This window comes from Bicyclus anynana, chromosome Z, assembly GCF_947172395.1.
Source record: "Bicyclus anynana chromosome Z, ilBicAnyn1.1, whole genome shotgun sequence".
In the NCBI taxonomy this organism is placed as follows: Eukaryota; Metazoa; Arthropoda; class Insecta; order Lepidoptera; family Nymphalidae; genus Bicyclus; species Bicyclus anynana.
The window spans coordinates 2,147,758-2,172,591 of record NC_069110.1 but is presented as its reverse complement, the minus strand read 5'-3'; the positions used below and the strand labels follow the sequence as shown (position 1 = coordinate 2,172,591).

General features: G+C 35.8%; 1 protein-coding gene across 3 annotated transcripts in view; it reads left to right on the top strand.

Annotated features, from left to right (window-relative positions):
• LOC112045535 (uncharacterized) overlaps nucleotides 1-24,834 on the top strand; it is a 52,904-nt gene that overhangs the window by 3,730 nt on the left and 24,340 nt on the right. For all 3 annotated transcript variants that reach the window (XM_024081750.2, XM_052890857.1, XM_024081751.2), the window contains exons 2-3: nucleotides 12,404-12,567; nucleotides 20,726-20,866. The gene's annotated coding sequence lies outside the window, so the exon portion shown is untranslated. The remainder of the gene's footprint in view (nucleotides 1-12,403; nucleotides 12,568-20,725; nucleotides 20,867-24,834) is intronic.

Sequence of the window (24,834 nt, the reverse complement as noted above, 5' to 3'; positions counted from 1 at the left end):
TTATCTATCTCCGTTTTAAATTCAGTCAAATCAGCTCAGTAGTTACGGCTTTAAAGAGTTACAAACATCCATACAATGTTTCGCGTTTATAGTATTGTAGGATTAGTGATAAACAAAAAAACAATCCTGGCTGTGTTGGTTGTGGGCATGTTTGAAACCCCCATAACTAAGTATCACCATTCTCTCATAACAACCTGATATTTCCAAAGTGTTAATATATTTGCCTTTTGGGCACATAGCTCGAATAGTCATTGTATATTGGGGTCCTGGATTTGAGACCCTGCACCAGAAAGCACAGTGTTGGTCGACCCCCACTAGACAGAGGACATCAAGCTTGGGGACATCAAGAAAGTGTAAATAACGTATAAAAACATAAATGAGAAAATAGGAGCCAAATTCTGTATCAAAATAAATGATATTTAAGTGCCAAATTGTATAGATTATAGAATTTTAAATAGATTAAAGCTCAAGATAAGTGATAAATATAAATGTAAATATCTTAGAATATAAACATAATTACTCAGATATTGAAATAGTGCACAAATAGGTCGTCAATAATAATAGTTTTTAAGTTATATTGATTTTTGTACAAAATACAAAAATCCCTACCTTCAGTGCACTTTAGTCATACCATGTGCTAAATAATTACTTAAGCGTTGATTTTATACTTGTCAATTATTCTTGAATAGTTGTTTCAAGTAATACAAGTTTATTTTTTCTACTGCAAAGTAAGTTCATTCCAAAAAATGAGACTAATTATTTTTTTCATGTTAAACAAATTTTTTTTGTATGTAATTTTAATGGCCACATTGAAAAAATTACCAAGTATAAAAACAACGCTTGAGTAATTTTTCAGCACATGGTATGACTCCACCGCACCATATTTTGTACAAAAATCAATATAACTTAAAAATCGTAAAGCTTTGGCTAACATATATTAGTAGGCCTTAATGTCAGCTATCGCCTTGTGAAGTATGTCGTAATATTTACGGGACACTCTGTATACAAAAAGCTATAACAGCTAGGTAGCAATTGCTATTTAAAGAGTTATAGTCAATCGACTTAAAAACGTAATTGAATCGCTAAAATTGCATACTAATTCCATGATAGTATATAAAAAATGAGTATCTGTTTGTAAACATCTCCTAAACATATTCAATAAGATATGGTCTAAACAGCATATTATACCAGCAGAATTTGGCAAGCAATTCTTGTTTTCATATCATAAAAAGATGAAGTTACTCATCCAAAAGACATGACCGATAACTCTAACAAGTACAATTTCCAAAATATTTTTAGTAGTATATTGCAAACGAAAACGACAACTTTTCTGCTGGTTAGACCTAACGCATTTGGCTCTGTACAGCATGATCTGATGATTTTTGCCTTGAAATGGTACAACTTTCCCAGCATTGTTTCTTGACATAATTACATTGTATTATTCACAGTTAAAATTTGCCATAGCAGTAAACAAGGAATACATAATAACGCTTATAATACAATGTGGGCCTGTTCCGAGGTGGCTGCTTATGCCCAATAGCTTTCAATATAGTTATTCAAATTTTAATAGACAAATTAATTAGTCACGAAAACAAATGGGGCTATCAATTAAAAATTAAAAATAAGTACACTGAGTCCATCTTAGCATTTGCAGATGATCTGGTATACCTGTAACCCGAAGCAATCTCAGAAACTATTAAATGAAGTGGATGAGTTCTGTTCGTGGATTAAGGGACTGAAGACAATGCCAATTAAATGCTACTGCCTATGTATGAGAGACTAAATACCGAATATACTTCTTGCGATCCGGGACTGTCTATTAGTACTCTTTGGCAAGAGTAACCACAATTGCTGAAGCAGTGCCTTTTAAATTTCTTGGTAGAAAGATTGATTACAAAGGACGTACTCCATCCATAGAGGTAGTTGTTGATAACTTCTTGAATTTCCTCAATAAGGTACACCATCAGTCAATAAGTAATAACAAAAAAGCTTGGATTTACGACAACGATTTTGATGGCCTCAGCGGCGCAGTGGTATGAGCGGTAGATTTACAAGACGGAGGTCCTTTGGTTCAACACTAGACTGGACCGATTGAGGTTTTCTTAATTGGTCCCGGTCTGGCTGGGATGATTCGGCCGTGGTTAGTACCCTACCGGCAAAGACGTATCGCTAAGCGGTTTAGCGTTCCGGTACGATGTCGTTTAGTGCCAGTGAACTTAATTCAAGGCTTCATTTCTATAAATAATTTAGGATTGATAGATTCTTTTTTCCTCTTAATATAAATAGATTTTTTTTCTATTTCTTGTGTGTATCAGTCAGTCTTTGGATAATGATCTGATCAAATTACTCCATTTGACCTAGACATTTGTAAGAGATACTTGTGATAGAATTGTGGATTTTTTCATATGGAAAAGGCTCACTTTTGACCATAGTTTCACCTGATGGTAAGTGTAGATGTGGCCTAGGGTGCACACACACACACATGTCCGGATTGTAAGAATTAGGAAACAGATTTCGGGAAACGCCTTACCCATACCATACTCTAGTCATATAATATAAGAAGCAAAATGCTTCGTACGGACTTCGATTTTGACTTCGTACTTCAATGGATACCTATCCAGTGTTTTGCAGTGCGTATGGTGACGGTGGTATGAGTATTTAAGTCCTAAATACCGAATGACATTCTGACGGGAGTTAATTAGTAGAGATGCCAGGAATAGTCATTTTCACTGATACTGTATGCAAAATATTCATCTAAATTGTTGACTGAAGCGTAGAATATTCGGCAATCAAATGTTCGGTCAAATGTGTGCTCATTTCGCATACAAAAGATTCTAATTATGTCTCCTAAAATATGCCAATGCTTTAATATTGATTTTACTTCACAATTTACCTAAGATTAATTTTAAACACATTTTAATAATAAATGTGACTAAAATAACTAATCTGCTGAGTAAAATGTGCCCTGCCCTGATTGTTAATAAATAAACATAAATACCAAATATTTAAAGGCTTGTTGAGCGAAACTTGCATATTGAGTGTTTTCACAAATAATTTTGCTTTTTTTTGTGAAAGAATTTTCTATATCGCTTTAGTAGAGATTGCTTTTCTCTCCTAAACCTCACAAACTTTAGCTCTTCTAATATTAGTATAGTTACACATATATAATGAAAAGAACAAGATTATGAAATGGTTGCACATGTGTTAGTAAAAAGAATTTTGTATACTCATGACATTTTATTAGGCTGAAAACAATGCTAGAATTGCCACTTTCTATAAATACTTACTCACTAGTATTATTTATAAAGTTGGTTATTAAAATTATGAGTCAAACAAAATAAGCCAGTAAGTAAGTTAGTCTGGTGACGGAATGGTACCCTAGAGATGGCAGAAGGAATCGGGGTAAACAGTTCATTAGATGGGAGGATGACTTAAAGCTCACAGCAGGTCCAAAGTGGAGAAGGGTCGCATTAGAGAGAGAGCAGTGGAAGTCGCTGGAGGAGGCCTATGCCGAAAGGCACACTATGTTAAGAGATATTCTTTAAAAAAATGAAAACAAAATGTATTGTATATATAATTTCTTAACACAGAATAAAGGGCTTATTATTATTATTATTATTAAGTTAGTCAAGATCACTATTTTTTCATATTATCATAACTTTTCAAATCGATGTACAGTTGACAGTCAAATCGATGAATAAACATCTGAAAAGTCTGTTATAAAAAAGGACAAAACAACCTCTTTTAAAATTTCTTCGCCATCCTCACTCTTCTCACTCTCTTCTCTTGCACTCCTCTTGCAATCTCTTATACTTGCACTCCCCCAATCTTGTATTCAATACTGATTTTTTTTAGTTATTTATGAGACCCGGATTACAAAATAAATTGATTTCACCTCAGGGTCATTTTCCAATCAACGCAAATTAACGGAAGATCCTTCAATTTGACGCCTTTTCTGTAGGACCATAGGTTGTTTGTAACCAATCTTAGATTCTTAGAAAAGTATTTTAGTACTTACTCCGCATAGCAGTCGTGCGTAGTCCAGTTCATTTATCAATTGATGCATTATGCAGGTCCAGGCGACGATCGCGTGCCATCTTGTTTTGATATGAAACGGTAGAGGGCCGGACTCATCACCGAGAGGTCATGGTTCGATCCCTGCGCGCTATGGGGTATTGTCGTACCCATTCCTACCTAACACAGTCTTTCCGGCTAGTTGGGGGAACATTGGGAATATTGATCATATTAAAAAATAAAAGAAATGATAAATCTATACTATCTATACTAATATTATAAAGCTGAAGAGTTTGTTTATTTGTTTGTTTGATTGAACGCGCTAATCTCAGAAACTACTAGTCCGATTTGATAAATTCTTTCAGTGTTAGTTAACCCATTAATTGAGGAAGGCTATAGGCTATATATTATCCCCGTATTCATACGGGAACGGTCAGCTAGTATTCCTATAAAGAAGAAAAAAAAATCTTTAAAAGAAAATAATTTGACCAAAACCAACTTTATTTACGAAAACAACAGGCGGAAAAATCGTCTGTAATGTTTATTACATCTTTTTAGATTTGTAATACTTAATACAAGTATTGCACTTGTAAGACAGGATGGTCTATAAATGATTGTGACAGTTAATATTTAATTAACATTTTGCCTCTCAGGTTTCATTATGAAAACCATGATTTTTGATGTATTGCTAGCAAGCAAGGGGTGGGCAGTCATACTCACACTTATTCGGTGTTTTACTTACCGGGATGATGCCGCGAATAAATACATAATGTGAACATGAGAGAATCTGCCATATGCCTTTTAGTTTAGCCCGCCTTCGTCCCAGACTGCTTGTACTTACTTTAGTCGGTGCATAATTGCACAACTCGCGCCAAGGAGCGATGCCCATTAGTGCGTTGCATTACTTTGCGACGTCGCAGCGTCGATGCTGCGTCGTATTCCATATATTTTAAATTGCAAATATAAATAAAAATGAATCTTAGAAATGTGCGTACGCCCAAAACTTTCAAACGACAGCACTTAATTAAACAAGCAATAAACCGGATACAAAGCATTTGTTCAGTTCATAACCTCGACATCAAAGGGGGTAGGGTAAAACAAAATTTACTAAGCTTTGCTTTACTGAGTTCAAAACTGTAAACAGTATACACGGTCCTCGAATTATGCACACTCCATACCTCACAGCACCTAATCTATTAAATAACATGCCACATTAAAGGATTGCTTCGTCGACGGACAGTGCTCAGTGCATTGTCCTCTTGTTCTCGGGCGTCAGCGCAACGCAGGTGTGGCATACAATACGTTAAATCCGTTGCGACGACGCAACGCTACGCACTAGTGAGGCATCGCCCTAACTCTGCCGCTTTGATGACTGCTGTCTACGCATGCGCGTTGTCAGCTTCGGAGTGACCAATTAACTTGATGAGATGTACTTACTGCTGCGATGTCGTATTGTCCGTGCGAAGTATCATCTTTACCAGCCTATTTTTACGGCTAACTACTGAACCAAGCTCCCCTCGTTACTCTGATATGGAGTTTAGACCCACCACGCTGTTTTTATACGGGTTGACGGGCTTAAACTGATTAGCATTGATGGAAGTTTATTTAACGATGTTAATGATAATGACCGGAACCGATGTAACACCAACAACTCCCGAGAATTTGACTTAACTTTTCTTAGGAGTAAGAAAATCTCAGTATCTCATAGCCCGATCGAGTACCTCGTGGTGGTTGTCTGGCGTGTCGTGTCGTGATATGCAGCATAACAGAATCGGTATGTATGATACCGATTCTGTTATGCAGCGTCATTTTATAAGGTAACGTTTAAACGTATATGTTGTGACAATGGCTTCTGATGTGCCGCATACAAAATATATGATACCGATTCGGTTTTGATGCGTCACGACACGACACGTCAGACAAATGTAAATCCGGCTTAATGTACTACAACTTTGCAGAACACATCACACACAAGTTTTCTACAAAAAGTGTCGCTACACCTTATGCCTAACTATTAGGTATAGTTTTGACACAATAAAGTGTTCTTTTATTTTATAAAAGTAATGGAAGTCCGGCCGTTAGAAAAGGCTCTATATTTGTATCTTGGTATTATTTCTTTTTAAAATAATCTTCAGATTCAAGACTGCTTCAATACCTTTATTTTATTTTTTGAGTTATTCAATTCGGACGTTCTATTCAAAAGATATCAAAAGTTTAAAAATATAAGCATTAGAAAAAGTTGTGTAGTCGCCGATTTACTAAAGATCGGCTGTACCGATATGGCTGAAAATTGGTGGGGAGGTGGGGTAGGGTAAGGTTAGAGTAGGGGTAGGGTAGGCTAGGAGTAGGGTAGGGTAAGGGTAGAGTAGGGGTAGGATAGGCTAGGAGTAGGGTAGAGGTTAAGTTGGTGTAGGGTAGGGTAGGATAGGGGTGGGGTAAGAGTAGGGTAGCGGTAGAGTACGGGTTGGATAGGGGTAGTATAGGGGTTCAGTTCGGGTGAAGTAGGTGTAGGGTAGGGGTAGGTAGTTAAAACTGGTAGTTAAAACTGTTACTTACTGTTAAAAAAATTACTATAGAATAAATTACTCTAAAAATCATTACTTAAGATTTTTCCAAAAATCCTAAGGTAATCCTATAGGGGTTAAAAAGTGGTTAAAGTTTTTTTTTATATGAATCGTTCACGATTCAAGTTATCTGTTTGTAAAATGATTAGTGGACTATTTATTATATTTAAAACATGCAAAAATATTAATTCCATCGAGTTTCATGCGGTCATGCGGGTGAAGTCGCGGGCTAGTTGTATAAAAATTAGGAGTATGCTAATAGAAAATCAATTTTGTAGAAGTAACAGGGTATCTGCGATCATTACTTTCGGACCTACAGGGATTTAGAGGCTCAAATTTGCGGCACTGCCACGGATCCCTGAAAAACGCCCCATACAAAATTACATGAATTAATGTCCTTGATGCGAAAAATCGTTAGATTTATATGGACGTTCAAACAAAATTACAAATATCTTTGTTATTTGTGCGTTTACGTTTATAGTTCATGTATGTTCAAAAAATGTCACGTTTAATGCAAGGAAGCTAAAACTATAATTTTTTTTATCGTAACTTGATGAATTTTCATCAAGTTACGATAAAAAAAATTAATAGATTTTGTAATTTTATAATCTTCTTTATGTTTGCAAACATCCAAATCTTTGATTTTCACGTATAAATAAGTTAACATTGACTTTATTTTTTACAGTTCCATATTCTCAACGACTATACAAGTTTGACAAAACCTTGTGACAAGACCGAGAATATTTTGTTAAATAAATAAATGGTATTCGATTTTTAAAAACAAGGAGTTTTCAATTAAAAAGATTTATATATGATAGGAACAGTGGAAATATTCCATTCCCGATACTTTTAGTAAGGATAAGCCGTTCTCCCTTAGATATATCAATATGAAACGCAACGCAACTGCAACACAACTTACGGGGTGTCAGCTACTCCAGTCAAATAAGGAAAATAAATAAGTCAATATCGAAACGAGAGCTAATAAGCTGTGAATATACATCTGAATTTTGGTGTTCTAAACAAAGTTTGTAGCAATATTTATGTTTTTTAATTGTTCTAATAAATGTTAACGTCATTGTATGTAAATAAACCGAGATAAACGCGATTTATTGTTTTTAGTGTAATTTTATGTTGAATCAGTCACTACGCAGACAAGAGATTTTATGGAACTTTTAGAACACCAAGGTGAAGGTGCTTTATAACTTATCATCTCTCATTCACTTACACACACACATTATTTGACTGGGGTACATCTAGTAGCGCGCGACTGTATTTTGATGTATGGACGCGGCTGATAAGCTACGCGTAGCATACGCGTATGATATACGAGTCGTTTGCAGGTAGTCTCTGCTCTGGGGGAAAAAGTGGTGCCTAACGAAACTGTCAAACGCCACGAATGTTATCTGTTTAAAGTAATCCCACCAAAATATTTTCATGTAAAGTAAGGCCAAGGTTGATTGCACTGTAAAAAAGTTATCAGATCTGATGAAGAGGCAAAGCTTTTAACTCTTTACTTTACTCTAACTTTAGTATATTATATTATTTAATGTTCTACGTTAATCCTACTGTTAAAATCTCTACAAACCTTACACTTAGGTCACAACGATCATTGCTTGACCATTACACACATAGAGTATAACTTGTATAACAAATATAATAATGTTAGTCTATCTAAGCTTAGGATATAGTCGTTATTATGTGTGTACGCGAGCGGCTAACCTGATATCAGAATGGCGGGCGTAATCTGAATCTGATCAAATTAGTAACTGTCTCGTTATGAAGTGGAGGCTGGAACAATTTGTTGAAACTAAAGGCGTAGTATAAAAATGGTTAGCTTGTTTTCGTATGATGCAGTCTCCCATAAAGATAGAGCTTAGTAAATTTACCATTAATATTTAGTTGTAAGGATTTGTAACTATTATTATTATCTATTTGTGTATTGTTTAAGATATACATTTATTTAAGTAATTATTTAATTTTAAATGTAGTTTAAAATAATATCAAACAAAGTTTATAGGTTATGTAAGAAATGAAACTTTGGGATGTTTAACTGAGATCCGTAAACATACTAAAATGTCATATAGTACACGACAGTGAAAAGGTTTAAATCAATAAAATGATAATAAGTAAAGTCGATATCTTGAAATTGAAGTTACGAGAGTTCCAAACGCAATTCCAATTAAAAGCTATGTACCGAGTAAACGTGCAATTCTCGCACATAGATACATTCTATCACATTTCCCGGAAACGGGTTTGAAGATTTGTTTATCGTATATGATATATTATATTTCCTTTTTAGCTATCTAAATCGATGCTATTTCTACAAAACACGATTTTACATACACAATAATTTTATATTGTGTGTGTAAAGTATGAATGCGTTATTTTTCATTGTAATTGCATGATATTGATGCATTTTTGTTAGCATGTCTAATACTTCAAAAAAGAGTCGCGTTACATTAAAGGAAACGCAAAGCGCATGTCACTCTCGTATCGTATATTAGTAAGGTTCTAAATACGATTAAGATTTTCTCTTAGCAGCGAAAGAAAACAAACAAATAGTTAAGCAACGGTTGTAGTTGGAAACTAGGACTTTTCCGGATCTCAGTTACTTGAACCTCTGTGGAAGCTAGGTACAAAATAAAAGGAAAATGGCACACTGTCCTGTAAATGTGGGCAGGAGTGAGGTTACCCTAGCCGCCCCGTAATTTGCCACCCAAGCCCCCCCTGGCGCCCGCTCCGCACGCAGGCTCCCGGGCCGGGCGCTTCAGACTTCAGTCTGGCTTTATCGGTCGTTTATCACGGTCTTGTTCTCTATCCGGCAACAAGTACGGTACGTGTTGCTCTGTTGGTACATTTGTTGCACATTTTTGTTTTTTCCTTTGAGTGTAACAAGTATATTGATCAACAATAATGTAATTTTCTTACTAATAATAATAAAATAATTTTAATTGACATTTTAACATTTCACTGGTAATAATTACTTGACTTTGCACTAAATTTAACAAGGTTTAATAATTTTGACAGTATATATTATGACTATTATTTTATTTTATCTGTCACAGTAGTTTTGAGTTAAATTTGTCATAATCATTGAATCTTAAAATGTTAAATTGTATAAGCTATTACATATGTTTTCTTTTTTTTATTTGTTTGCTTTTAAATTAGGATTATACATAGTCTATTTAAATTTTTCATACACCAAATTATTATGGTAGAGAGTATCAGGGTCTTATTATATTTAAGTAATCTTTGTAAACCTGCTTTCTGATGAATAAATAAATTATTATTATTAAAATGTTGTTTATTAAACAGTAAAGCGAATAAATCTGTGGCAAATGCTACTGCGTATTACATTGTTGTTGATGTTTAGTGTTAAGTGAATGGTTCAGAAATGAAATATATTCATTTATCACAGCTTTATAGGATATGTTTTTAATTTTACTTAGTTAAGTTCTAATATGTTGTGTGTGGTATAGTCGCTAGATTTAGTAAGTATATTAGATATTTTAGAGTTATCAATATTTTTCTTGAAACGCTGTCAATTTCCAATTACGATGAAAGTATGCGTAGATATTTTTTATTAGTCACTTATTTCACATTTTTTAAAGTAGTTCGTTCGTATCGTTTGTCTTCCCTTTTTTTTTAGAGTTTTTATTATTGCATTTAGTTGTTTTTTTTATCTATTTTGTACAGGTACATAAATGCGATTGGCACAACCTGTAACTCGGCTTTGCCTGTGCGGTAGAGACTTTTTTACGATTACGATTTGTCTTTTTGCAGTTAATGGTACATTTAGTGTGTGTCCGTCTGTTGTTTCATCGCGCATTGAACAAAATTGATTGTGGTTTTTTTTAGTTTGGGATTTGAGTATATAATCGGTAGAGGTAATTGGTCCCTTTACAGTAGTGTTTATTATAGAATTTGTGAACTCTGAGCTTGCTTAACAGGTTACTTTGTGAGTGGCGCTTTGTTGTGGTTTGCTGCACTAATTAATTATTGACGAACGCCCAAGTATGAGAAAAGCAAGTGTGCAGGGGATGCATCCTTAATGGTTCATTTATGTTAGGTCGCTATAGACTTTGATGAGGTATAGTTAGGGAATAAGTCGTGTAGCTGTGATTTTGCATGCACTATACCATATCACTGTTTTCAGCGTAGGCTAGTTTCACGACGAGATGCCGCCGCGCCCGAAATTCGGTTGAGAGGACACTTTTAAGGTTACAGTGACCCGATCAATTGATGTCGCAGCCGGAATCAATTTTAATAGAATGCATGGGCTTTCTATTAAAATTGCAAAAAATAGCTCCCACTTGCGGCACGTTTTTATACTTGTAGTTACGAGTACAAGAGATACTTTTTGATGGTATTTTAGTGATATCGTCGTGTGGTATTTTAGTCGGATATTTATAGGCTTTTGAGGTTACAGAGGATAGGTGTGATAAGCTTTGTGAGTGGTTTGTTATGGAAATAGCCGATGAACTGACGCTGAGCCTGACGAGATACATATCAAATCTTTTAGCATCGACTGCTCGAGAAACGCGTAACAAAGAACCTTGGGATGTAGAAAACGTTTTATGCAGACACGTGTCCCGGGAACTGGCGGGGACCTATTTATACGTACGGTCGACTTAAGATCTGATGCACAAGGAATCGTAATCGTCTATCCTTCAGGATTTTCAATGCACGGATTGTGCGCAAAAAAATCTTCTCAATACAAACTGATAGTTTCCAAGTTTATTCCTTTACTCATATAACAAGTTCTTGAAGGCATTTTTGACTCGTCAATGCATAAGTTTACAATGTGCTATAAACACATTTGTTAAGTCTGGTCACTACGTAATTGATGAATACTTTCTTGAAAGCAACAACGTTCTATGGGAATCATTCATCAATGTTATAGAATTAGTTTTGGGAAAGAGCAATTACTGTTTTTCTTCTCTTATAGAGTTACACTGTGATTGTTTTTATTTAAAGTCCTTTTTATTTAAGTGAGGTTTGTAAAACGAATTTTAATTAGATAGATTTTATAATAGGTACATAGGTAAACGTGGAATACTTATTAGCCTTCACAAGGGAAGTGAGCGTATCCAGCGCGCAGCCGAACTGACCGCTGCTACGCGCGCGTAGCAACAGCGGCGTCCGAGATACGTTGTAAACTTACATTAACCTTTTTTCGTTTAGGTTCCCTCCAAGCGATTGCAATACGTGTGATGTTATAACACATTGCTGAAAATTATGCATCGGGGGTTTTAAAAAAGCAATGAGCCTATTAGTAAAAAACTATTCCTCCTTATCAACCCATATACGGCTCACTGCTGAGCTCGAGTCTCCTCTCAGAATGAGAGGGGTTAGGCCAATAAAAAAACTATTAGCATCAAATCAAATGTAGTATTGAACGCACAGTATTACAATACAACATCTAAAGAACTTGGAAGTTTCATATCACACTAGTCGGACTGCCTAGCACGAGCTTCAAGCTTCGTAGAAACCGATAGGAACTTTAGTCATGTTTAACGTCAGTCAGATCCTCTACGCGAGGAGTTCCAATACGATGCGGACGTGTTTTGACTCACTTGTCGAGTTGGCGCGCCGACCTACCTGACGGCCGGGCCCTATACTCCGTCAGCGATCGGCCGACGGCGTACTCAGTGGTTATGAGCGCTGTGATCTACTCGCGCAGTACGCGCAGCAGGCCCGGCCCTTGCAACGCTTTATAAAGTGCTCTTAGGCACCGGCTGTCAGTGCTGGCGACTGACGAAGAACATGACTAATGTTCTTCGTACATAAAGAAACTTGTGGTTGAAATGGTATGTGATTTGCAGATAACATCGCCTGGTAGCCAGCGGCGCCACCAGCCTGGCTGCGCCTCCGCGCGCCCGCTGTAAACAGTTACATTTGAATTTCGACCACACCGGGGAAAAAGCGCCACGTGTGGGCCTGCGTACAACCGGGGGCGGGCGCTTTGCGCCGCCCCACGACTTCCTTCGTAAGTATAAACCTCAAATCTCTTGCAATAGCTTTAGTATATTTAGGTTGGCGAGGCTGGCGGCGAACGGGACTACAGTGCGACACAGGTAAGCCGACTCGTTTGACATAAGAAAGTCTTGGGCCGTTCTCCCACGGAGATATTCAAAAGCTACGCGACTGAGGCACGACCTAAGCAGGTCGCTTACCAGTATGTTGCTCTATCAATTCGATTTCTGCAGACGGCGCTATCCAAACTTGACTGTGTTCACTTTGACTTCTTCCTTAAGACGTTACGGCTCGAGCGATGAAGTAGAAGTAGGTATATTTATTACAATAATAAGTACAAGAAGAGATGTAGGATACATTGAAAAAAGAACAACGCTTTAAGATGAAATTAAATGATTACTCTGACGTGAGTCTGAAAATTTCTCTTCATCCTTTACTTCAGATCTAAAAGCAATAATATTTTAATGCAATGTTGTATTAATTGCTACTTCTGCGACAGTTCTCTTAAAACAAACGAAAAGTAACTAGAAATGTATTTCAACGCAGGTCGCCTCTTTGTATAATGTACTCACATCTAACCCTACAATTTAGTATGACCAATGTGCTTAACAGCCCAATTGGATCAAACTATCAGCAGATAGTCTGTAATCTGCGGGAACTCTAATGCGACGCGACTTGCGTTTGATCAGGACATGGATGGTGTCATAACCAGAAGGGCATTCGAGAAAATGTATGGAAGAAAGAAATTTTATGGAAGCTACAAGTAGGTTGCCGGTAGTCTCGTGGGAGAAAGGCCTTACAATAAATTATCTTGGAAAAATATTTCGCAGCCATTTCGTAGCATTATTTGTTTTGTTGAAAACAATTAAATGTAAAAGTCAAACGAGTACTTTGATTTCTTTTTTTGAAAGACATCCAGTCAGCGAATGCAACAGCTTTTTTAGAACAGTTTTAGAAGTACGTTCTACTGCGTTCGCGGAAAATAAAACTTTTGAACTTTGTCAGGATGTGAGAAACAATATGGAAATAGTCATATAATATAATCGTTAACAAAGATTTATATCGCTAGATTTGACAAAGGAAAATTATGATTATATGTCATCGTGAAATCCACCGGTGATGGTCTGCCAGGCCATGTATCTAATACAAAAAGAGGTCTCTGTATATCAGTTGAAATCGCGTGCTTATGTTAATTATGTGAGCTCACTCACTTATTCCACGGTGGACATTTAACTAATAAATTTTGAAATGAAGATGAGGGGAAGTATTTAACGATATAAATCTTTGTTTGTCACAACACATTGCTTTTTCTGCATTGCCGATTTGTTTTCTGACCTTTAGCCCTTCAATGGATCGTTGCGTCTTTGCGAATTCTTTTTCTATTTTATATCTATTACTTTTTTGTTTTATTTAGTTGTATTTTAAGACGAATTATCGTAAGACGTAAACTTAACATTTTTAGCGTTCCGATACGAGATCGAGTCAGGAGTACGAGTTAAATTACCGATCTACATGTATACAATATACATTTAATAAAACAGCCCTCCTGCGCATCTGTCTGTCTGTTCGCGATAAACTTAAAGATTATTAAATGGTTTTTCAAGCAGCTTACACCAATAGATTGAGTGATTTATGAGGAAGAGTGATTTATGTGAATGAAGTTATATAATTTGTCAAAATTTTGAATGAATTGATTGTTTAACACGATTGAGGTAAAAAAAAGTCTCAAAAGGCAAAAATATTTATTTTTTGAAGATATCTTATTTCCCATTTTATATTCTAAAAAAATGCTTACGTACAATGTGAAAGTTTAAATCGATTTTCCCGTGGATGAAGTCGCGGTCGTCCACTCGTAATCATCTTCCAGGGTATCACAAAATTATCTTATAGAATGCAGAAAAACATTTTTTACTGAGCTAACTATCACGACGAGAAATTTGTGAAATTCGTTCGTTGAATGCGCTTGAGAATTTCTTATACAATAAAATGAAATATATTTACAACTTTTCCTTATACTAATAATCTAAATACTGTATCTCGCGAGTAAGTATATTATTACTAGTATACTATATTAGTAGCCCCCCCCCCCAACAATTGATAGAATTGGTGTTTTTAAAATATCTGTTCATTCATACTTACTTATTATTACTTTACTTTTATTCCTTAATAGATTTATTCTTGTTTTATTATGTTACAATATTTTCAATTTAAACCATTGCTCATAATGACCGCAAATCAGTGTCGGCTTGTATTCAATGTGATACAACATAGCTTGCGTAGACACGAAATGCTTCCGTAGCCTAGCTACTCGTACTCGTAGCTACTGGAGCAAGCTGCTAGCTAGCTGTTGCGCACTTGTTTAATGTTTAACTAAGCTCATTGTTTTTTGTGTTACCTTCGACTGCCGCTTTGTTTTCTTATTTGATAATAATAATTATTATTTATATTATTTAAGACTATATTTCTATTTCTTTTAATTTTTTATGCTAATTATTGTGTATTAACTATTGTTATTGATTTTTAACTGTCTACAAATAGTTATTAATTTGATGTTTGCTTCTGTTTTTTATGGATGTTATTTTAGTTTTTCATCAAACATTGATACTTACGTATGAAGCTACCTGGCCACCGGCAAATCACACGCATTTACCTAAATTATATTTTTTACGTAGCTTATAATTTGCGCTTTGACTTTGTCCACCTATCCCATACCCTACCCTACCCTTACCCAATCCTGCCCTACCCTACTCTTAACCTACCATACCCTTCCCCTACGCCTACCCTATCCCCACCCTACCCCTACCCAACCCCTACCCTACCCCTACCCTACCTCTACCTACCCCTACCCTACCTCTACTCTGTCCCTACCTTACCCCTACCCCTACTCCTACCCCTACCCCTACCCTAGCCCTTATTCCTCATTATTTCTTTCATTCTAACGATTATTGCCAGGTTAACTTTTAACACGACTTCACTATACAATATAAATGAAGATAAAGAATTTTATGTTTAATGTTTTTTACCGAACCTAACCTTTTTTTACCTGACGGGGATCTAATACATTATTTAATATTGAAGGTGCTTTGCGAAAAAACAAACAAACTAGTAACAGCACTTGACAAAATACAACACATTATGCGACCATGAACATGTTCGCATGTCTCGTTCTTTAGTTGGAATACGCAAGTTAATTTGTCAATGTGTTTGTCTCGGTTCGGTATTGAGTTTCTCGTCGGACCGCTGAGCGATTTAGCTATTTGGTTTTTAAATTAATGCTTCTAGTGGGTTTAAAAGTGTAGGTCGACACGCGTCCTTGGACTGCGTCACTCACCATTCGGTGTGAACGCAGCTTTCATTGGCGCGTGCTAGTGAATAAAGTTCAGCTGCAGTATAAGCGCTTGGATTACCTAGGCTTGGGTACGGCAAACCATTTAAACAAGTACATGCTAATTGGAATTTTAATTCGAAAGTGTTTCTGGATGTAAAACATTTATTATTCATTGATAAATAAAAGTATTCAGATAAAGTCAAACGTAAACGTAATAACGAATACGATAAAATATCTAATACACCTTTCTGGTATTTAAATGCCAATGATGAATCGATAAAATAAAATCAATATAACCAAAAACCAAGGCAAGTGTAGGAATTAGTAACATTTTGTTCCCCGACTATTTTTTTTTATATTTAGTCTTAGTAGATGCAACTGCTACTGCTACTCTACTAATCTACTAAGACTAACTATAAAAATAATTAGGTTTTATGTTAGTCAGCAATTTAACATAAAATATGAATAACTTGTACCACAGAACATAGAAAACACTAAAGCTGCCGCGTGTGTTTATTAATTCCGTGCATTGTACGAGTATGTAGCCTGATGTCTACCACTGTTGGTTAAACAGGGCAAGCGTCACTTTGCCTGAAGTACTCGTATCTCTAAAAATGGACCAGATTTTATATGATACTGGCGGACGCCCACGACTTCGTCCGCTTGGATTACAGTTTTTCACAAATTCTTCTGGGAACTGTCGCGGACTTTTGTTTAGAACTTTTAAAGGGGAACAATTCTGTCATACATTATTTTTGCGAAACTTTAACCGTTTACGCGGCGCACGCAGCTTGAGCTCTCAATAGGAAAAAATCATTCGGTTTTGAATCATTCTTCATTGGTTATCCGCTATTAGTCTTAGTGTGATAATATATATCTTATAGCCATCCTCGATAAGTGGGCTATCTAACGCTGAAAAAATTTTCAAAATCGGACCCTGAGACTACCGCGTTAAAGCAAATAAACAAACAAACAAACTCTTTAGCTTTATAATATTAGTATAGATAAAAGCTAAGGCAACAACGTTCTCCATGTTCGGAAAACCGAATGCATGAAATCAATAAAAAATACATTAACGTTCGAAAAAAATTTTAACATTTGTTTCCGAACGGAACAAATTCCGCGTGTACGTAACGAATGTGTGCCATTGCGAATACATTCAGAATGAAGAAAAACGTAAAATCTGCGGTAGTCTCGCGGAATTGCAAGTCAAAATTAAGCATTAGGAAAACGAATACGGAAAACGAGTGTATTTCTAATCTAGGTCTAATTCAGTGATCCACACACACACACACACACCAAAGCTCTATCGGTATCTGGGCAAATCTACTGACATGATCCGCGTTTAAATACTTAGCAATTATTTTTTATTTATAAAGTCAAAGTCAAAATTCATTCATTACAATTTGAACTAAGTTAACTAGCACTTTTGAAACGTCAGGTAAGTTCAGTAAATAAAAGTGATAATAGGCTAGTTGACACTTTTTTTAAATGGTCCTAAATAGTTCATTATCGTTCTACTAGATTGAATTTTTTTTTATATTTTTTGAGACGTGATTATATAGAAAATTTTAGTTTTTAAATATGTTTTTGAAAATACGAGCCAAAACGCCTGTCGGCCATGATGGTCTATATTTCAACTGATTCATGACAACCTATTCTCAGACATTTTCTGTATTCTGAGCCTACCGAATATACATATCATCTAATATATAAAATTCTCGTGTCACTGTTTTCGTTGCCATACTCCTCCGAAACGGCTTGATCGATTTTGATAAAAAATTTTGTGCTTATCCGGTATCTATGAGAATAGGCCAACATTTGTTTTTTATGACACTCGCAAATAACGTAGTTTTCTATTGGTAAAACAATTTTCCAAGGTAGGATATTGAAGTGGTAGGATAGGGGTGAGATAGGGGTACGGGTGGGATAGGGGTAGGGTAGGGGTAGGGTAGAGTTGGATTGGCTAGGGTAGGGGTAGTGTAGGGTTGGGGTAGGGTAGAATAGGAGTAGGGTAGGGTAGGGTATGGTAGGGTAGGGTAGGGATTAGGGTAGGATAGGGGTAGTTGAAAGTTTACATCGAGTTTCACGCGGACGAAGTCGCGGGCGTCCGATAGTGTTATATAATATAAAGAACTTCTAATTCGGTCAAGCCGTTTCGGAGTAGTATGGCGACCAACACTGATACGAGCTATTTATGTACAGATAATTGTAAGATTTTTCAAACAAAACTATTTGTTTGTTAACAAATCGGAACAATTAAACGAGTTTTATTATGTGCGCTAGTGACGTAGATAGGTGGGGTAGCAGGCAGCAGGCGTGGGTGGAATGGTAGCGAGGAGAGAGCAAAGGAGGCGGGATTGCAAGCGTGCGATATTTATTTTATGAAACCATTTTAAAATCTCTCTTTTGCGTTCTGTTTTTACGTTTTGTTTCATCATTACATAATAACTTTTTTTTCGTTTTCATATTTTGTTTATCATATTGAAACTTTCTTTTAACGTTTTTGCTACAAAGGAAATGTAGAAATTATTGAGTGTTTTTTATATCAGTATATCACATCGCTTTGTCGAAGTATAATAAACTTTTGCTTGCGTATGTCTGTCCTATATATCTAACGCTGAGAACTCACTCACCGAGCGTGTGTGCAAGAGCTCAACCTCATGTGTCGGATGTAGAGACGCAATGCCTTCAGTAGCCTAACATATGACCCACGACGAAAAGACGAATGAGCGGCCGAAACGGAAAAGTCGCTCTTTCTTTCATCCTCTCGCAAAGAAACTCACTTCCGTCACTCTTATTACGTTCGATATATCATTCACATTTAATTTATAACTTATTTCTTCTGAAATTTGTGCATCGAGCGTCGCTTGTCAGTTTTTGTTTTCGGTGGACGGAGTTGTCATCGATTTGTAGGTAAAACATCCGGCTCGAAAATAATATAATAATAAATTCCGCCTGCAAGTAGTGGAGAGGTTTAAAAGAAAAATACGTATGCACTCTGACAAGGTTTAATTGTTACTGACTTATGGATGTTTTACTAATAGATGTGCGTGTGTGCGTTATGTAATTTTTATTAGACGAGTGGTTGGTTTTCTACTACTTCTGAGCTAGGCCCTCCTTATTTGCCACACTTTTTAAATGTCACCAATATTCCTATTCCCCTCCAAGTAAACTATGAATCTAGGTTGTACCTAGGTTGTATCTAGGCGGTTTTTGGAGGAAGCAGGTTTCAAGGGCCCTGACTCTTAATGTTCTCGTTCTTGACGTCCCCAGTCCCCAATCATTTGGCCTTGTGGTATATCCTTCGAAGAACACTGCTAAAGATCATCTGTGAAAGGTCTCTAACGAGTTATAAAAAATCAGATTATTAAAAAAATTAATGCAAGCCTCAATAAGTCCACTAAAATTCGATAGTTTCGATTCTCGATTCTCACCTCTTCGACTGTTGAAGCACCGTCTCTTGCACAGATTTTACGATAAAATTAAAATCAACACTTCATATGCATCTTTTTCTGAATAAATAAATAAAAAATATTTAGAATCTGGAAACGCTCCGTGAGTTCTTAGCATAGACGACTTGCACTGCGCAGTTTCGCATCTTCATATTGTCTTTATTTTGAATTAAGCGCTCTATTGTAACTTTGACAAAATTGAGAAATTAATTTAAAATACAAGTTGTTTGTAGGAACAAAGCGAGATTCGAACCCAATCCTCGCTTTCATGGCCTCAGCGTATTAATTAATTATCCAGCAACCTTTGTCGATGCTGAAATTTCTATATTTACTTTATTTTACATTGCTGTTTTTATTCACTTTAAAAAAAATTCATTACTCTGTTTTATATTTGTATTACTTTATTGCTTGTATAAAAACTGCTGAATTCTGTTTGGAAGTGTGCAAGCGCAACATTATTGTTAAAACATGATTTTATAGATAGTATTTGATGTTTTATATAAATGTTTTAACACGTATTGGTTGTGTGCATTTAATTTTCTCCAGGTTTTTAAAGATTTGAATACGCGGAATTAAATCAAGACAAAAACTCATTTCCATTCTAACGCAATGTGGTCATTTCGTTAGACGCGACGCACACTTCTGTATTGAATTTATACATAAATGATAGTTCACTCATAACAATGTAGTTATGATATGATGCCACATTTAAAATTGAATTATATTTATAATTACTGAGTCTGTTGTATGAGTATTAGTGGTTTTTTGTGTCGATCGAAAGCTTCTTATTGACAACTGACTCTTGCGCAGCGAACGGCGTCTGCGGCTGTGCGATGTAGTCCTTTTTTATGAAAGAAGTCCCGCGACTAATAACTGAACTAAATATGACACAAATGACAATAAAACCGGCAAAAATGACAATGAGCGCAATTAAGACATTAGCGCCATGTCTGAGGGACTTCTTTCATGAAAAGAACTTCAGTTTTATGTCCGGACGATAAATCTACGTAAACTAAATCCGGCGCTACACACAATTAAATATTTTGTTGAATGTTGACAGAGATGTTCTTAGAAGGCTTGCAAATTACTCTATTATCGAATAAATCTATTGAAATTACGATTATTTCCGCGTACTTCTATCTTAGCCTGCTATTGCCAACATCTCTGGTTCACAATCAAAGGCTGACACGCTTAGTTTGACAGGCGAAATTACAACTTTTTCTGCTTTGTGAGCTCTATTACTGCTACAAATCGTTGAAAACCTGAAAAATTATATTGTTGTTGTCAACGGACGTTAGATTTAAGCCTATTACTCTCCTCCTCTGTGACTCCTAAATACATTGAATATAATTCTAAATTTGCTAAACAGTGTGCCTTCTTTGGTCCAGATATCCGCCAGATGGTTTATTGACATTCGGAAAGGATAAGCATGATGTAGCGGAGGAACCGCGCATCATTGACTTGGACCCGTTCGCATCAGACGATTGTTTAGATGACTTCACACCTGAAGATTTGTTCCTGCTGACCACGTGAGTACTGTCACACTAATATATTATATAATTGTATATTATGTTTGCTCCAGCGATGCCCAGCAGAGATCGTCTACACTAAAATTGGATTTCTCTGTACTAAATTAGACGTAATAAATAAGTACAATCGTTGTTATTTAACACTACTAACTTTTTTCAATCTTTCAGGGGTTAAAAATGTTAATAATTAAAAAACTTATAAAAATCTTTAAACTTCTGACTTTCCGAATCATTCGTATTTGTGTATGTTATCAATTGTGCTTGTTGTCAGTTGTTCAGCTGTTCATATTCAGCATTTATAACATTTATATTTTTCAAGTTTTAGGAGTTATTATCAAAAAGTTGAGAACTAGTTTTATAGCTATGTTTTTAGGTTATAAAAATTGCATTTTTTTATGTGCCGCAAAAACTACGTGTTGATCGTATTTTCAGGAGCTTTTTCACCATTTTACGTTTTGGATTTTTTTACCTTTGTTATTCTATTGAGGTGTAGAAGACTTTTATTTTGATCTTTGTCATCTCAATACATATATAAAAGCGAAAAGTCATCATGATACATCGAAAACCACTTACGTACAAAGATTTTTTTTTATGGTCACTAGACGTCCGCAAAGAAAGGATTTTGTGAGACGGCTGGATTAAGGAGATCTAAGGACGGACGTCGTTGTGAGCATCCGCTAGTATTTTACTAATCATGAATTAGAGGGGCGTACAGTTTTATGTTGGCGTTAGTTAATTAGTAGATCTCTACCACTTGTGTTATAACTTTGGCTAAAAAGGTCTAGACAATATCAATCACATCAAATTATCGTGTTGTTGTATTGAAATGTATATAAATTATATTATATGTATAACTTATATGTCTAACTTAGCAATGCGTAGGTTAAACTTAAAATCGTGTAAAGTGGCTGTATTAGGTTTACAGATCGTATGTAAATGGATCGGTTGTCCCAACTGGCAACGCCTGCAGGCTGAAGATTGTCCATTTTTAAATAAGATAAATATTTTATTTACAATTAAGTTAAGGACGCTAGATAGAGTGGTAATTAAAACAAATTTACTTGGACAAGTTCCTACTTTTACTTCAATACTTAACTTTAATTGACTAAACTACTAAATAAATATTTACTAAACAAAATTTTAATAAAACGGAACCCTAACTCCCCCTGATGCTGCTGTGGTCCCATTAAGCAGCATATGGCACTAAACGATTAGGAATAAATGACGGAATTGTCGCTGGACATACATAAAAAAAAAAACATACGTAGCCGAACGTAGAACCTCCTCCTTTTTGGAAGTCGGAACGGGTAATGTGGCCATAATTATTCTATTTCATACGTATTGTCCATCGTTTCACGTTGTCTTTGAAATGGCTGTTTTGACCGACTAATAAAAACAAATCAAAATCAATTCGAACCAGAAGTTAATACTCGTAATAGGGCAGTCACTGCAGAAGAAAATCGAAACGTTTATGGTACTTCAGAACAAGCTCCGTGGTAGGCCGGAGACCTACTCCTAATTGATTGAATGATTGATCGTTGTAACATAGCCATCGCATATTACGTCACAATTCGCGATTGCTTTGGTGTGAGTGAGAACAGTTTTAATTCATTTAAAACAAATCGAAAGAGCTTAAAACGGGCGCGAAAAACAAAAGCGTCGAACACGTTTCGAAGGCTGCGTTACATAACTCATCCAGCACAATAATAAGGGGATTTAGAATTGTATCGGTATCTGTAACAAAAAATGGATTTTGTACAATAAATTAGAAACACTCATCTTAACGGTTGAATCGAGGAGAAGCGACAAATCTTGCCCCAAACAAAGTTGGTCTTTATATGTGTGTGTTCCATGGTCCAATGGTTAGTGTTATCAACTACAGCTTTCTAAGTTCTCATCTGACTACAACAATAAATCTGTACTACCGTCTACTGATGGAAGGCCAATCTGTCAAACGGCATTTAATTCAACAGCGTTTAAAAAATTCCGCGACATTTATTCATCGAAAATGCTTTCCTCGCTACCTTTAATATTTTCATTTCATAAGGTTGTTGAAAATTTAAAAATGTAATAACCTATAATGTAAAAGATATTTAGTGGTAACCTTGTTGCATAATTTTGAGGGGCTTATTTGCTGTCAGACACACAAGTCTGGAAGACGGCTTAGTTCCACCACCACAGTTCGCTACATTAATTATTTTGTCTGACTTACCACGAATATCACATACTCAAAGTTAGAACATGTTCATGAATTAGTGTTTTGTATTATTCCATTAACATAAAGTTCCCAATTCCAATATCACAAAACCAAGAGTATTTTAATATCACAAAACGAACGCATGAATATCATCATCATCATCACCATTATCAGCCAATGGACATAGGCCTCTTGTAAGGACTTCCAAACACCACCTGCCTTTATCCAGCGGTTCCCTATATTCCTGTTTATTCCGTCGGTCCACCTAACCGGCGGTCGACCAACAAGACGCTTTCTGCTGTTATGTGCCCTGCCCATTGCCACTTCAACTTCGCAACTCGTTGTTGAATTTGGGTGACTGGTTATTCTGCGGAACTCCTCATTTCTGATTTCGATCACGCAGATAAACTACAAGCAAAGTTTGCTCTATCAGAAGCTTAGTGGCTTTGAGTCTCCTACGAGGCCCATAGTTAGCGACCAAGTTTCAGATCCGTAGGTCATCACTGGCAACACGCACTGTTCGGGGACTTTCATCTTTAGGCAATGTGGAAGATTGAAAGGAAAGATGTCGCGGAGTTTCCCGAATGCTGCCCAACTTAGTTGGATTATACGGTTTTTGCGGTTTACCTCTTTTTCGAAATTAGACCTACCTAACTAGACTGTGTGGGCTAGCTATAAAATACTCCACAATTTAGAGCGCAGAAAAAAGGAACACTTTTATCATTTCTGTAAGATTGAAGCAAGTGTTAAGGGACTTGGGACCCGTTAAATCTCAACTCTATCGGCGAGCAAAACGTTGTTTACAACAAACTTGGCGACCTATTTCTTCATGTTTTCCGTCTAAACTTACATCTCAGATTTCGCACGGTGGACTTGGGAAAAAAATGCTACCATTTCAAATAATCTTTATTTGCGCTACCTATCTGAATCACCACTTTTAATTATTAAAGGTATAGTTGGTGTCATTTGTTACTAGGTACTTATCATTGCTTTTGTATGCGTTTTTTTCTAAAGCTTGACTTTCAAGAGACTATAAGTTGTTCTTTAAAAAAATAGTTCATTATCGTTCTACTGGATGGAATTTTTTTGTGACGTGATTACATGAAAATTTTAGTTTTTAAATATGTTTTTGATAATACGAGCCAAAACGCCTGTCGGCCTGTACTTACTTATATTTAAAATTAAAGATGTCTTGAAGAAACTATCTAAAAAGAAATATTATCATAAAAACAAAATAACCCGATTGCTTAAGCGTAATGAACTGAAAAGAAACAAACAAGTATCACACTATATAAAGTTCTGCCTAAATTCTTTGTATGTAAAAAAGTAAGTTAAAAGTATTTGTCAATTTGACAAATACTTTCTTATGGGCCAAGAATGAAATACCAATGTTTGTCATCCCATGCGGCATCATGAATAATTTGCACCACATGGCTCCACGGTAGACCAGCGCTGCGCTGGTGCATCCATCACTAGCGTAGCATATGCTGAGTGGTGACTGTTTTGGTACCACATACATAATTTTTTGGATTTATTTAATTATCTTTAAATTATTAGTTTTCTATATTTTTAAAATTTCTTTCTTCTTTTTAATTTTTGTTGTCTTCTGTGTATTATGTGTGTGTGTCCAAATAAAATATTGTCTTTCTTTCTTTCTTTCCATTAATTACTAGCTGCATCTTTAGTGGTCTCACTCGCGTAGCTCCTGTGGGAATTCGGGGATAAAATATAGCATATATGTTACATGCTGGTAATGTAGTTTTCAATTTTT